The sequence below is a fragment of the Hakea prostrata genome, chromosome 3 (assembly GCF_041222555.1).
Source record: "Hakea prostrata isolate BN-2017 chromosome 3, UWA_Hpros_2, whole genome shotgun sequence".
Lineage (NCBI taxonomy): Eukaryota > Viridiplantae > Streptophyta > Magnoliopsida > Proteales > Proteaceae > Hakea > Hakea prostrata.
This window is the reverse complement of record NC_142602.1, coordinates 25,898,832-25,915,414: the sequence shown is the minus strand read 5'-3', so window position 1 is coordinate 25,915,414 and position 16,583 is coordinate 25,898,832. Positions and strand designations below refer to the sequence as shown.

Sequence of the window (16,583 nt, the reverse complement as noted above, 5' to 3'; positions counted from 1 at the left end):
CAGAATTTCCTGGGCAGCCAAAAATCTAGGAAAATTTACAGCTTTACCCTTAACCCTAAATCTGTGGTTGCATCACATTATCTCATTCAATGCAACATATATCCATTCAAAACCATGTCCTAGGATAGAAAGCCATCATAAAGAGGAATAAGATGCAACATCAATATATGCACTGATTCAAAGAGCACCAAACCCGATCAAAATAAAAGAAAAAAAAGATAAGAAAAACAGCTCAAAACTAGTTTAATGATTGTCATTCTGTATCAGTGCATCACAGAATGCAACCCAAGCACAGAAATCGTGCTTCATTTCTCAACAGATCCTGAACAGAAAGGTGTACAATAACCACCCACGAAATCTTAATCAAAGCATCACCATCTTTCCCCGTCAATGGAAAGGGAAAGATAGTAAATGGGGTTCAGCACCAACCTTAACATCCCTATATCGCTAAGAAAATGTAATTCAGCTCCAAAACCAATTAAAAAATGGGGAGAAAATATAAGTTTGATGCGTTCAATACCTCAACTAGTATCCATACCATGCAATCCACAATCCTTTGATATTCATGTGTTTCTATGCACATCATTGTATAACTTCCATGTATGATGAATCAAAAAATTAGGCCTCCAATCCAACAAAGAAATGACACCATGCAATGTGAAAAAGAAGTACCGACCAAGGTGTCAAAACCGTGCAATCTTCAGCTTGGTGTCAAAAGTTGTGTTCATTTTGTGCAATACCATGTAAACGATGTGCATCATATATCAATGAATGGCGCTTCTTAAGATAAAAAGGCTGACATCTTGCATTGTGAAAGCAAACTATCCGACCAAGGCACAAAAGAAGTAGATCTAAATATAGATCAAGGTATCAAACTGTGCAATCTTCAGCTTGGTATCAAAAGTTATGTTCATTTGTGCAATATCATGTAAAATATGTGCATCATATATCAAAGAATCATGCTTCTTAAGCTAAAAAGGCTGACATCTTGCATTGTGAAAGCAAAGTAACCAACCGAGGCACAAATGAAGTAGATCTAAATATAGATCAAGATAAGAATCATGCTTCTTAAGCTAAAAAGTCTGACATCTTGCATTGTGAAAGCAAAGTAACCAACCGAGGGATCTAAATATAGATCAAGATGCAATGCAATAAAAATGTTTTATCAATGTTTGCTTTGAAGTACAGTCACAACTCACAAGCATCACCTAGCCTTAGAACCGACCCTAAAGGACAGAAACATATATTCAAAGATTGTATGCTTGTATAAGCACCACTAAAACGAGAATACGAGATAACCTTTCATTTAGAGTGGTAATATAATTTTACCCTTACAAGATACCTATCAACTAGGTCAGGATGGGGGAGGGGAACAGAAGAAACAAAAAGATTTGCACCCATTCTTTCTAGTATATACCCATTTTTCTTCTTTCATTTAGAAGGGGGCCGAGGTAGTAAATCACTAAAACACACAGAATGATATACAACATAAGCAATTTAAGAACATTATGTGCGGACATCAAAACATATTTATTTGATAAAAAAAATTAGAGTAAATTTTGAGCAGTGATCCATATTTCCAATCCTGAAGTGTCTTAATCAGTGAAAGAAACTTCACAAAAGTGTGATAGGTCCGAACTTTTATTAACTCAAGGCCTAGCAAAGCCAATACACCTACTTGTCTAGTATGCTAGAAAAGGTTTAGACATTTTGGTGAAATTAACAAAGTGATTATCATCTATACCAACCAGTTCATTCTCAACAGAAGGGGAAATGACGACCATTTTACATGCTTACCTGGGACATTCAGCTTGAAGTTGCAATAGTTATCTGTATCTATATAATCCTCCAACTAACAATAAACAAACAGCCAATATCTTGAGAAGTCAACAGGCATATTAAAGCAGTCACATAGAGTCAAATTCTTGAAAGAGATTTAAGACATTCCATACAGTAATATGATAAAATAACTACTGAGAGTTTGACTTAGACCTGATAGTCAGATCTAGAGTTGCCACTATGATTCTGGCTTTCAGGTTTCCAGAACGGTAGACAAAATCAGAATTTTAAGTATCCAAACCAGCAATCAATAGATGAACAGATAAGTAACAGATCTAAGTAATAGCAATATAATACAAATTTGGTACCTGAACTAAAACAAAAGATCAGAAATGAAGATCTCAGATATTGGACTAATGGGACTCTCAAGGAATCAATGTCAAAAGCAGATCGTGAACAAAGGAATAGGTTGATAGGTATGGAATCAGAATAGGAAACCATTTTAAAATTTTTAAAATTTCAAAAAATCTTACTAGAAAAGATTCCTTGAGATTGATGTAAAGTTGAAGAGTTTCTGGTATTTGTGTCTCAAATTCTTGTACCCATTCAGAGATTGATCAATTATGACATTTTTGTTGCAATCGGAATGGGACTTTTCCCAAGGACTGTGTTGTTAGAGTAGGGCTTGCACCTATTAAGCCTATTTCGGAGGTGCAAAGGCAAAACCAAGGCATACAATAGAAAATGACCTATCGTGTAGGAGTATTAACATACTTATGTGGCTTGTTGTATAAGAAAGTGAAACAAGACGTTTGGGGAGTTTTTGAGTAGGGACTTTTCTAGGTAAATGTTCTTCCATGACTATTGGTCTTCTTGAGAGATCTATGATGTCCCTCTCTTCCAAACTTCAGCATCCCTTAGGAGGCAGCATATTTTAATTGTGTATAAACCACATTAAATTGGCATGTGATCTTTGCTCTGTTTCATTTTTCCTTTGTGTTTCCTTGGTGTTTATGTTCACAATTCCAGATAGTGATTTGAAAACAAACCCGAAGATTATAAAAAGAACTTAAAGCTGTAGTTTCAGAATGGAAGACTCAATCAGAAGTACATCGAATGCAAATAACCATGATATTCCAAAATACTAATCTAAACCCGCCTAAAACCAATGTAGAATAAGAACCAGGAATACGGAGATGTGGTGGGCAGTAGGGTAGGTTGAACTCTAGGTTTGGGCTTGTCACCTCCTGGACAACATCCCCAAGTAAAAACAAACCAATAAATTATCTTAAAAGTCAACAGAGAATCAACATCCTCATATGAATGTCAGATTATTCATCAATCACAAATTGTGGGGAAACCCATTAGAAGATTGTAATGAGTTAACTGTCAGATTGAACGTAATCAATCAAAATCAAGAACTCAAATTAAAGTCAAGTTCTTGAGCTCTTAGGAGGTCTAATCAATTCCCAACTTATAAATCAAACCTAGAGATATAATTGAGATAATATGGAAAACTTAGATCTGTGATTGTAGCCCGAAAACAGGAGATTTTTAATGTAACTCCAGAATGAAAACTCCGAACAGGGAGACCAACTGGTTGAAGGATCCTCTGAAGTGGTTCCCTTAAATGCTTCAAAACATCACCCCTACCAATGAAGGACATTTGCATATCCCTAGATTCACAGAAAAACCTTTTATTCTGTTTCGACACTGAAGTTAGACGGTTACATGCATTGAAATATAAAAACTTAAATCATAATTCATTACTGGAACTGAAAGTTTACCGAACTCGAACTCTAACACAGACTAAATTAAGACCACACTTTAAATGACAACAACAACTACCACTATATAGCCACCATTGAGGTCAATGCTACCTTCAAATGCATCATCAAGTAAAAGAAGCAACGTTTCTTAAATGTATCCACAAAAGTAAACCTGCAATTTTAACTTGAGGTTGAAGAAGAAAGAAGTACAAGCAATACTGATTGAGGATGGCTTATATATCTGAAATGCAGTTAAATTCTACTAGAAATACATACTGTATGGCGCCCAGATCGAATATGTATCTGGACAGGTTCATCATCATCCACAAAAGTTGGCCAAACATAATTCTGCAACATATGCTTAAAGAATTAAAATATAACTGAACCATCCAACAAGTAACAAATTGACGTGAAAAATAAGTGCATTCCACTAAAGAAGAGATTAGTTATGACAGAATTAACCTTATTTCTTGAAAGGATGGCAACTGCATGCAGACAATCCAAAGCAGCTAGAGTTTGTAGAACAGCTAGAAATTCAGTATAATATTTGAGAGAAGCTCGTTAAGAAAATATCCAATGCAGCCCCAAGCAACAACAACTTCCTCTTTGGAAAGTCATAACTGATCTAAAGTTGTCAAGACTTCAGGAGGGTGACAACGAACTGTCATTTTGGTACTACTGACCTCAATCCATTTTAATGGAACCTTTACATTCGAAGGCAACTGGAGCCAAAGCTGAATCAAGTTTACCTCCAACTAAACCCCAAAATGATGAATAAATTATCCAGAAATTACTGCATGACCAGTTGAATGGCTTGAAATGACTAGGGTTGCAACAATGCCATCAACTAGTAGTAATTTTGGCTATAAAAAGATAATATTATCCTAAACACGTTAAAAATGAAAAAGGTAGAGTGTATATAATTAACAAACGAAAAGACAGAACTTTTGTTGAACAAAATTACCTACTAACTTTGATGAAAACATTAGGAAGGAAAATTAATAAATAAAAAATTAGTCCAAGATTACTACCTTAATAGGAGTCCAAATCCTCACCCCATCAAACTGTTTCATGTAAACCAGGCATAAAAAGAACAAAGACCAACCAAAACCTGTGTCCAATCTGAAACTTGAGCCTGATCTCCCCAGCATATTAGTCTGATTACCATAATACTAAGAAAATGCCCAATTACAATTTACAAGTAAGACTTTGCAAAAGATAAGAGAAGAAAAAAAAACAATCTCAGGTTCTTATAGATATTGTCAAGGACCATTCACAGTTTCCCCATTGTGAAGTGAGTTGAGTCATAGAGTTAATTTGGTTTGTATCTTTCCTTATTTTCTTGTAATTATCTGTTAGTGTAAGGTTCTAACATCGGGTTCACCCCAGCCCCAAGAACGAGATAGGCCAGTTTTCAACCATATGTCAATCAAAAATTTTCTGTGCTCCCATTTTTTGGCATTTTGAACCCAAACCATGCATTGGTTTACAAACAAAGACTCAGAATAGTACTTGCATATTTTACACAAGTTTGATACTATATATTATTCTTGGAAATGGTACCAAACCAGAATCGACACATCTTACATATGGAAATATCAATTAAATGTTATTCCATTTACTAAAGATATTATTCATAAATAAGCAAACACGTTTAAATCCAATAAAAGATATTAGATTGAAATATAGGGAACAACAAAATATGTACTGAACTAAAGCAAATGCAAGCAGACTAGAATTGAGTGGTTAAAATAAAGTTATGGAGGACAGTAAAATTAAATAAAGTCTATGTGCTGATCGATAACAACTGACTCCATAATTTTTCTTTTCACCAGTTCAATGTTAATGAAATTACCTGTATTAATTCTTCCAAAAAGAAAAAGAAATTACCAATATTAGATGTGTGGATCATGATGCATACATGTATTCCAAATTGTGCAACCCAAGTACCAATATTAGATGCGTGGATCGTGATGCATACATGTATTCCAAATTGTACAACCCAAGCCGGTTTTGGTTAGACCAACTAATAAATTCAATTTTCCTTTGACGATTTTAGCGTGCACCGAGCTCCAAAGAACTTTGTGCAATTTTGGGTATCTCGGATAGCGTAAGGTCAGAAAACAAGTTAAGAAGTCACAAAGTTAAGGAGTAAAGCAGATCAAGGGCAGAAACAGTTCGACAATTTTGCAGTCACCTCTGGGTTTTGTCTATTAGAAATATTAAGTTCTCCTAATCCCCTTGTTCAGCTACACCTTTGTTAAGAACAAGAAGAAGTTTAGGAGCATGACCAATAACGTTGGATGATGAGACTATCAAAATCAACCTTCTCAGCAGAGCTGAATACACAACCTGCTCCTCCACCCTCCCACTGCAGTCCTCTACTTCAATATTGAGTTGCTGAAATTGTTTCCCAGCATCTAAAGTAGCATGCATCACTGAAACAAACTGTAGCATTTTTGCATAGTAAACGTAGTGCACAGAGACAAGATGACAAACTGCTAGTATTGAACTATAGCAGCAGATTAGACAAAAGCAAGGTTCAGAAATCTAGGAAACACGTGTAGGACTTCATGAAATGATTGACCTAAAGAAGAGAGAGGAAGAGAAAAATGATATAAAATTTTAAACACAGAAAAACAAGATGAACTGGCAAAGTAGTACATTTGGTGTACATCCAAAGCAGTGTTTGACAGTACTCAATTGACCAGAAAATAGATCAATGCATTTGAATTGCCTAGTATTGATCATAAAACAGATCTTTTGGGGACAAAATAAACATAAGCAGGCTTATTGTTTCTGAGTGAAGAAAAACCATAAAAAGGCAAAGTTTTAGTTCTTTCTTCTAAGATGAAGTATGCAATGGTATCAAGTTTACAAAAAAAATACTCATTAAATTTGAAATTAAGCATCTTAATAGGTAAGCTATTTAGATTCCTACATAACACATAAGGAAAATAAGCAGCAGTTTGTATAGGCCAGTATGATAGGAAATGCCTCTTAGTCTTCGTCTTCATCTTCTTCTACAAAAGGCACCATCAAATTATATTGGCCAATAAAATACAATACAATTGATAGATAATGACACCAATGATTCAATCTATAAATCGTGGATGCGTTAATACCTATCAGTATGCATTTCTACATATCAAGTTATATCAACCACCACTGCTTGATACATCACGTACCAATACCATTGATACATTTGACACATTCCATATATTAAAAAAAAAAAAAAAAAACCTTTTGATTCAGAAACTCGATATAAGAGGAAAATTCACAAAAATAGTCTCATATCTTGCACTTAATCATGGTCTTTTCACACTTTTGGGTTAAAAAATGAATCATGAAGTGCTACAATACCATCCTTTCCATGTTTCCAGCATCCATTACTCTTCATGGTTAGATAATTATATATTGCTTATGCATGTGGTTCCTTCCCCCCCCCCCCCCTTAAAAGTGTATTTCCACGCGTACGTTGACTATTTTCATATGTATCTGCAGTGTTTGATATGTATCTCCAATATCATATGCCTCTTAAAATCACTGGCAGATATGATATGCGATAGTTGATACTTTTCCCTTGCATTTAATATTACAATATGTCCTGGGAAAGACATTTTGGTACCTCAGATGGAGTGGCAGTCTCGTGAAAAATTCTTGTAATCCCACGCTGAATATCAGGTGACCTTCCTAAAGTTGTTAAAACTGAAGAAATCAAAGATATGACTTTACATCGTGTAGTCACACATGAATCTTTCTCATAAACCAAAACTCTGTAGAGGTCCACACAGTCTGATTGAATCTGCAATCTCAGAAACAGCATTCGGACTTTAGACGCACACATATTGAGCTTCTATACCACAAAGGAATGGTTACCTGCAAGGCTGCAAGAAAGATGAAAGATATGTTAAGAGTGTGATTCATTAACTGTTGTAAATAGCCAGCCTCAGACCCATAGTAATTATTCTTCAACATCCTAAGGACCATTAACTGACTAATTTAACAGCAGACTTGGGGGTGGGGGTCACAAAGAAACACAATTCAACTAAATGAAGAGAATTCATGAACATTAAAATGGGTAGTCAAACCACTATAACACATCAACCATGTAGCCTCTGCAACTGGTCCACCACTTTGACTCAATCCCTTCTGAATATATATGGGCACACAATCAGCTGACACCCACTTTGGGTCTTTGAACTGGTCTGATGTTTGGACCCAATTTCCTTTTCAACATATGCTAGTACCTTTGAAAAATCATCAACTGATTCTTTTTATTTTTTCTCTCTCTTTCTTTCATTTTCTTTCTGGTGGGGAGTGGATTGATTTTAAAGGGATTATCAACCACCAGCGATGAAATTCTAGCAGCCAGCCTATTTCCTAAAACCAACGTAAAATCTCCAATCAGTCTCCATCTTATTGACAAAAAATACCCACAAAAAGTGGTAGGTGTAATGTTTTACATTAACATCTTTAAAAATAAAATAGTAGGCATTCTGATGGAACCTGACATCCTTTTTCCTTGCTTCCTATGAAACAAAACTCCATAATGGCAAACTTCACAGCCTATAAATTCAAGGAGCACAAAAGGCATAGAGACTCACCAAACAAAGGAGCACAAAGACAAGAGAAAAAAGAAAATACACACAGTCACCCTCTGCTTTCAATGGAAGTTCATATCTGGTGAGAACATCTGAGTCGAAAGATCTCTAGAAAGGACAACATATCCTTTTTTGACTTCAGCATTAGTACATCAAAGTATCAAACAAAACAGAGCCCCAAGGAAATCAATACATTCTTTCTATGGAATTTTTTTCTACGTAATGCGAAATGGAGAGGACTAGAAGGCAACAAGAAAAATAAATAACTCTGATTCATGATTATTATGGAAGAAACAGGCAAAGCAAAAAAAAAAAGTTTTATTCACAGGGAAAGAAGTGCAGACAATGGTGTACATAGGTTTAATCACCCGATTATTCAATGAACCAAGCTCCAACTAGTATGTTCCAGGTCACTTAAGGTTCAGAAGCATATTTCAGAGGATTCTTTAACTATAATTTCGAGTCAATTTTGGTGAACAGCTGACCACTGAGGTGATTCTTTGTACAGTAGACACAAAGTAGGGTTCAACAAGTTATTACCAGCATATGGGAAAAGATTTAGAAGTTCAAATGGTAGTACCTCTAAAATCAATTTCAAAATAAATCTTTTAACCAATACGTCATAAGCTTTTTGATTATCAACATACAAGTGCCATTCTTTCTATGTCAATTAACATTCCACCAAGTAATCAAGCTCATCTTTGGTGGCAATGGTTACATATGGTGTTGGATTAGTGAGAACACTAGGAGAAGAAGGGCGGTTTTTTTTTTTAACCATAAAATTCCCCCCCCCCCCCCCCAAAAAACCCACGCCCACACAAAAAAAAAAAAAAAAAAAAAAAAAAAAAAACCCCCTTCTCCCCCCTCCCCCTCCCCTCCCACCAACCAAAAAAAACCAACACAACCCTATTACAAAAAAAAACCCCACCCAAAAAAAAAAAAAAAAAAAAAAAAAAAAAAAAAAAAAAAGTAGAATGGCTTATTGACCAGACCAAGCCCTTTATTTAAATTAAGTGGAAAGTAGAATATTACAAGGAATAGAATTCTATATGAATACAAACTCTAACTTAACTCCTATACAAACTCTTATTAGACTCCTAATAGAATCCAACACTCCCCTCAGGAGGCAAGAATACCAGCCTAACTGCCTACAATAGGAAGGAAACTCTTTCTTTCAATCCCTTAGTGAAAACATCGCTAATTGGTCTTGGATCTTACAAAGGCATGCGAGATAAGCCCTTGTTCCAACTTTCCTTTGACAAAAACACGCAATTTCAATGTGCTTAGTTCGATCATGTGCTGGATTATTAGCAATACTAATAGCAGCCTTGTTGTCACAATATAACACATGGGGTTTGGAACTTGGACTCCAATATCTTGCGCAAGCCTTTCAACCAAGTAGCTCACAAACTCCACGAACCATAGCCCTATATTCAGCCGGACTAGATAAAGCTACCACATTCGTTTCTTACTTCTCCAAGTAACTAGATTACCTCCAATAAAGGTCAGAACCTGAAATTGACTTCGCCGGAGATCCAGCCGCGCACGGGATGCTTCTACTAGATTATCGGGGGGACAAAAGTATTCCTTTTCCGGAGTTCCCTCAAAAACCGTAGTATTCGATAACGACCTTCATATGAGCTAAATATGGATCATGCATGAATTGACTCACTATACCTACAGCATAAGCAATGTCGGCCCGGTGTGAGACAAGTAGATAAGCTTCCCTACCAGCCTTTGGTATCTTCCTTTGTCCACGGTTCTCCCTCTTTTTCTTTAAGTTTAGCTCCGGCTCAATAGGGGTATCAACACTTTACACCCCAACATTCCCACCGATAATAGATCTAGGACATACTTTCTTTGGGATAGGAATATACCTTTATTTGATCGAGCCACCTCAATCCCTAAGAAATCGAACTTCCTAGATCTTTAATTTCAAACTCTTTGCCAAGATAGTCCTTCAACTTTGAATTTCTTCACCATCATTCCCTGTGATGACAATATCGCTACATAGACAATGAGAAGTGTGATGTTAGTACTTGACTCTTGACAAATAGTGTATGATCGCATTGCTTTGCTTGTACCCAATAGAAGTCATTGCCTTGAAGGCGCCAAACCAGCATCTAGGAGACTGCTTTAACCCATATATTGACCTCTTCAACCGACGGACTTTCCCTGCAGATTGTCATCGGAAAAACCATGTGGGATTTCCATATAGACCTCTTCTGCTAACTCCCCATGTAAGAAGGCATCTTTACGTCTAGTTGGTGCAAGTTCCGGTGTTTGTTCACGACTACGGACAACGGAACTCGACGGATTTAGTTTCGCAACGGGGCAAAGGTCTCCCGATAATCAATCCTATAGGTCGGGTAAACCCCTTTGCAACTAGTCTAGCTTTCAACTTGTTGACTGATCCATCCATATTTGTTTAACCACAAATACCCATTTGCAGCCGGTTTTTTTCGGAGGAAGTGTAACCGCTCCCAAGTGTCATTTTCTTCATTGCGCATTTCCTCTACCATAGCTTCCTTCCATCTCTTATCGGCATAGGCTTCCTGCCAACTTTTAGGAACAGAGTCTGATGATGAGAGAGGATATAAAAGCACGGTAGGAGTCGGACAAAGAGTTATAAGAAACATATTTAGCTATGGGATGTTGAGTACAAGATCGACCCCTTTTCTAACGACAATAGGAAGATCGAAGAAGATACCTCGGAGAATCGATTCGGAGCGGGGAGCGAAGTGGTAACGATCCCCTTTCTCCACCTACTTTAGCCGGTTGTATTTCTTCCTCGATAAGTCTGCACCTCTTTATTTTGGTCAATCTGGTTTTGAAAGACCCCAACGGTGTGTCTCAAGGAGTGGTCTCCCCTTGGCTAGGTTCTTCACATGGTTCGGAAATTGAAGGGGGAGGATTAGAGTCCTCGGGTATCTGGCGAAGTCTCCCCCGGTCGGGAAACTCTTCGGGACTCTTAAGTTGTGTTGGTGTGTGAAAGGAAGATCTAGAGTCGGAAAGAACACCTCTCCTCTAGGACTCTCCCCCCGGAGAGGTGTATAGTAAGGGCAAAACTCATGAAAAGTACATCCATGGATACAATGGTTTTCTTGGAGGGAGGATGATAACATTTGTACCCTTTCGAGTAGCGGAATACCCCAAAAATATGCAGCGTAGGCTGCGGGAGCAACTACTCGGTGGGTGTGATTCGGCATAACACACGCATCCAAAAACCTTTGGGGAAATAACAAAAGAAGAGGCTCCTGAAGAATCTCATTAGGACATTTAAAACCAAGTATCCTCGGGCATCCTATTCATAAGGTAAGAAGCGATGAGAATAGCATCACTCAGCGGTGGGTACATTCATAGCAATCATAATAGAACGGGCTATCTCAAGAGATGCCGATTCTTCCTCGGCCACCCCATTTTGGGCAGCCGTATCAAGCAACTAGTCGATGTATTATGCGAGTCGAGAGAGATATCTTTGAAATTCACCATCAATATACTGTGCCATTGTCAACTGCGAAGGATCTTCACGGTGGCATTGAGCGAGTTTTAATCATATTATGAAAATCACGAAAACATCGGAAAACTTCATTTTTTGTTTTAAAAGATAAATCCATGTAGAACGAGAGTGACAATCAATAAAAGTAACAAAGTACCTATGGCCGATGATAGACACACGTCGGCGGGGACCCCACACATCGGTATGAATTAACATAAAAGGAATATTTTTTCTATTATGAAGAGAAGGTAAATAAGTAGAAGAGGCAGCGCAAAAATGCGAGGCTCACAAAAAAATCATCCTCATTACAAGAAGAAACTAAATCGGGAAATATTTTCTTAAGAGTTCCTAGAGGGGGTGACCTAGCCTACGGTGCCGACGATGAAGGTCGATATTACCGAATGGACCTGATTAGAAGATGTAGTCGGAGAAGTAGATCCTTCAATCGGCTCGAGCAAATAAAGTCCATTGTCTAGTTTACCACGTCCAATTCCTTCCCGTACCGGATCCGAAAAACACAATAAGATGGGAAAAATGTCACTTTACAATTTAAGTCATGTGTAAGGCTGGCGATAGAGAGCAAGTTAGTAGAGAAAGAGGGAACATGTAAAACTTTAGACAAAGACAGGGATGGAGAATGTTGAATGGTCCCTTTTCCAGCAATGGAAGAATAGGAGCCATCGGCAATTGAACTTATCCTTCCGAAGTTGGAGAATATTGTAGAAAAAAGAGGATAAACGCATATGATCCGTGGCCCGGTATCAATAATCCAAGGAGTAGAAACTGAAGAAACTTGGAAGCTTGTAAAAGTTTTACGAAGTAGCAAGGTAGGAGTTGGTTTGATTAGTAGAGGAAGCGGTGGTAGAGGCTGGCGGAGAAGATTGGGAATACGTCGCAAAGAAGTTAACTCCTCCGTGAGAGACCAAATCTGCGAGAGGGTCGTGGAAAGCGTCTCGGAGATATGAGCTTTGATTTTCCTTTTGTGCTTTTTTTCTCAAAATCAGCGGGCTTCCCATGGAGTTTCCAACAATTTTCCTTAGTATGATAGGGTTTGTGAGGTGCTCACACTTGACAATCTCCTTAGCCGGATCAGATTTAGGTGCGACAATTGTAAAGCTGATTTCTCCAAAATAGGAGTATGAAGCATGGCTAATCGACGACTTTCCTCACTGAACAAGAGCATAAGACTGTTCTAGTGTAGGAAAGGGAGAACGACTTAAGACTTGTACTACGATCGATCGTACTCACGTTCAAACACTGCCAAGAAGTCATATACTCGAATCTTATCAATGTGCTTCTTATAAGTGCCACATCATCGGATTAGTGGGGTGATAATCCCCATAATGATCCAACTCTTGCCAAAGAGATCGAATCAGATAATAGTGGGCCACGTCGGTCCTTTGGGTAGTCTCATGAAGCTTTTGTAGCTCATAAAGGCATCATTCCCCAACGCCATATGTTTGGAGTAGCCTCCGTTTGGGCAGCGGTATCAAGTAATAGATATCCACGGGCAATATTTGGAATCATGGAATTCAAGAGAAATGACATAATAAGAGAGTCATTCGAGATCCATTTTCCTGGGAACGCCGGGTAGAAGGTTTGATAGGGGTGCCGTAATGTATCCAACAAGTCCTCTTCCAGAATAGTTAAGTAAGCGAGATCGTGACCAAATCAAATAATTTGTCCCATCAAATCTTACCGAAAGAGGATGAAAATTTGGGTAATGTTGGGGCGGTGGGAGCAGATAGTACCATCGATAGTTGCCATGTTGAAAAAATTGTCCGAGTTCTTGATCACCTTGTGAAAAAAAACTAAAACGACGCACAATGCAATAGCCAAACAATGATATGATCAAACCCCCCCCCCCCCTTGAACCAAAGAAAAATTCGGTCGGTCTAATAGAACGAGAGACAAAAAAAAGAAAAATATGGTTCCGGTCTAGTCTATTTTGGACAATGAACCAAGAATTGAACCAAACAATGAACTAAAGAACCAAATCAGAAGTTGAACCCAAAAAACCAACCAAATAACAATCGATATCTTCTTCCACACACTGAAAAATCAAAGATTTATGTTGGCACGATTGGGAAGAGAGAGCAGCAGCGATAAGGTGAAGGGATGGCGATGGTGGTTTCCTGGTAGCGGATGACTAAGAAGAAGGGGAGTGTGGGGATCAATGCAAGAAGAGGAGGTGTGGTTTTTTTTCCCTTTTTCGGTCTCTAGGTGGAACGAAAAATAGTGCAGGGTGGGTGCGATGGGTTTGAAAAGGAAAAATTGAAAGATGGTTGGAATTAGGTTGTTGAAGAACAAGAAAAACTGGAAGGGTTTGGAAAAAAATCGGTGGGTTTATAGGTTTGAAGACACGAGAAAAAATAGAAGAACATACTAATCGAACTTAGGCTCGATGCCATGTTGAAAGAAACGATTGTAGTAGAATGGCTTATTGATCCATGATCTAAGCCCTTTATTTATAATTAAGTGGAAAGTAGAATATTACAAGGAATAGAATTCTATATGAATACAAATCTAACTTAACTCCTACCAAATCAGCATGAAACGATGACCTCCATCCTATGGTGTTAATGCCACTGTCATTTATGAGTGGATATGGGATCTGATACCATATTAGCTTGGAATTCAAGACCCTTGCAGCACCATAGAGGTGCATCCCTAATTCATAATAAATTTTATGAGATATGATCAGATATTACATGGAAAGACAATATACATTGTGTATGAAAGGAAAGATAGATTTCTATACATAATGAAGGTGCCACCAATGGAAATATCGATTGTCACAATTGTGAAGTGAGGTGGCTTAAATCTTCTGAAATAATGGAAAGTGGATATCATGCCATCTGTAGAGGGTCACCATTATACCAGCCGGTATTTGACCTACCCGAATACCCGTGTTTGTGATCCATCGCCAAGATCTAGGTTCACGGCCAATCCATAACCACACAATACACAATAGCACAACAAAAGAGCAAAGCAATGAAAGGTATCAAATATAAGTTATTACAGCTATCCAAAATGATTCCAAAGTTATAATCAAAGTTAAATCAGACTTATAGTTAAAACAACAGAAGTCTCAAAGTTTTATTAGGAAATGTTTAAAAGGTATGTTATGCCCCTTGCCTAACAAATAGATAAAGAATATAACAGATGACAATCAAGGCAACTACATTTCCAAATGGCCTCAGAATGGCTGACTCCATAGGAGCAGTCTAGGTAGGGGCACGACTCTTTGTGTGCCTCGGTGTCCTCTCCAGCTGGTCCCTCGTGGGACTCGTAGGCGGCAAACTCTCTAAGAAAATGGCGTCCTCATAACTTGCAACTGAATATAAAGAAAATATATCTTTAAGGAATGAGTTACATGGGACTCAGTGAGGTTAACAAAATCACATATCACTCATCCAATACATGTGTACCATATATGATGTATAAATGTAAATGAAATGGAGTAATGTATATACACAAGTCTGTATCTATACTCTAACAAGTGCTAGTCTCTATGGCGGACAATGACATGCATCAAGTAGTAACACCAGCCTCCTCTGGGAAGTCTCATCAATATGATCCCTCACGGACTAGTTGCCTCTGTTAGGATCCCATGGTATAGGGGTCTGGTCACATCACATCATAGCTAGTATTAGGTCATCAGTCTCTCATGACACCATTGGCATGAGTATTGGCGCGTGTCAGGGATAAGTCTAGCCCGGTGCAAGGTCAACTACATGTGGTCTGGATACCTTCCCTCATGCCTAGTGCCCTTTTGGTCCCCATATCCTTCTCCAACTAGGAATGTTATTCCTTACGAACTGGCTACCTCTGTTGGATTAACATTCCGTAACCCTATGTTGGTAAATATATGATTTGGTAAACGTTCTTGTGTCTCCTCATGGATTGGATACCTCTCTATTGGACAACCACGAGTCCAAACCGTCCACATATGCAACCTTACCAGTGCATGATAATTATGGGTATGTGTATTCTCACGGACTAATTACCTCTATTGGACATCCATAGGACCCAACTATTGCTATCACTGTTCACTTGGCTTCATTACCTAGGCCAAGCGGGTAGTTGCATGCAAAAAGAGTAATCTAGCCATACATCTAGACACCTATATATAATGCATATAAATGACTAAATGAATGCAACGGCACCAGGGATAATAGGCTGACCCACAAACCCGGGTTGATATAGATGTAATGCATCAAATTCCCAACACATCACATTCACAATTATAATTTGAAATAAAATGAATAATGAATAACATAAACAATTAAAAATTATATTACCACCCATGCATGCATGTCCTACTATACCAATCATAAAGAACACACACAACAATTATAATTGCATGAAATGGAATATGAATCAAATACTTAAAATACGTAATGATGTATCCCTAGAAAATATGTAGGTTCAATTAGGTTTGGGTTGGAGACATATATCAATAGGATAAAAAAGCACACACCCAAGCAAGGCGGTTAGTCCAGAACCTCCAAGACCAGTCGATCGCCCCTGGTTGATCACCCCCAGGCAGCGAACCAAGTTTTCCACTTCATGCTCAATTTGAAAAAGTTTGGGGGACTTATGGGGCTTTAATGGAATAATGATTATGCCCTAAAAACACCCAACAAAATGTCGACACAAAAACCCCAAATTGGCTAACAAAGTGTTGCCCACAGGCATCTCTAAGATGGTCAATCGGTCTCAAATAGAGGAAATAACACGATTCACCACTTAATGGGGTTGGGAGACACAATGGAAAACACAAACAAGCATTCAATTCTAACTAACTACCACAACCACAAGCATCAACACAAAGAATCATCTTAAATATTATCTCAAAAGAATAGTTGCAAAGAGGGTTTTAGAAGTTTCCTTACCCCGACACACAATAATCCTAGTGATTTTCGTGCT

The 16,583-nt window shown here is 37.9% G+C and overlaps 1 pseudogene; it reads right to left on the bottom strand.

The window, feature by feature from the left end:
• LOC149021891 (DNA mismatch repair protein MSH3-like) overlaps window positions 1-16,583 on the bottom strand; it is a 45,221-nt pseudogene that overhangs the window by 7,650 nt on the left and 20,988 nt on the right.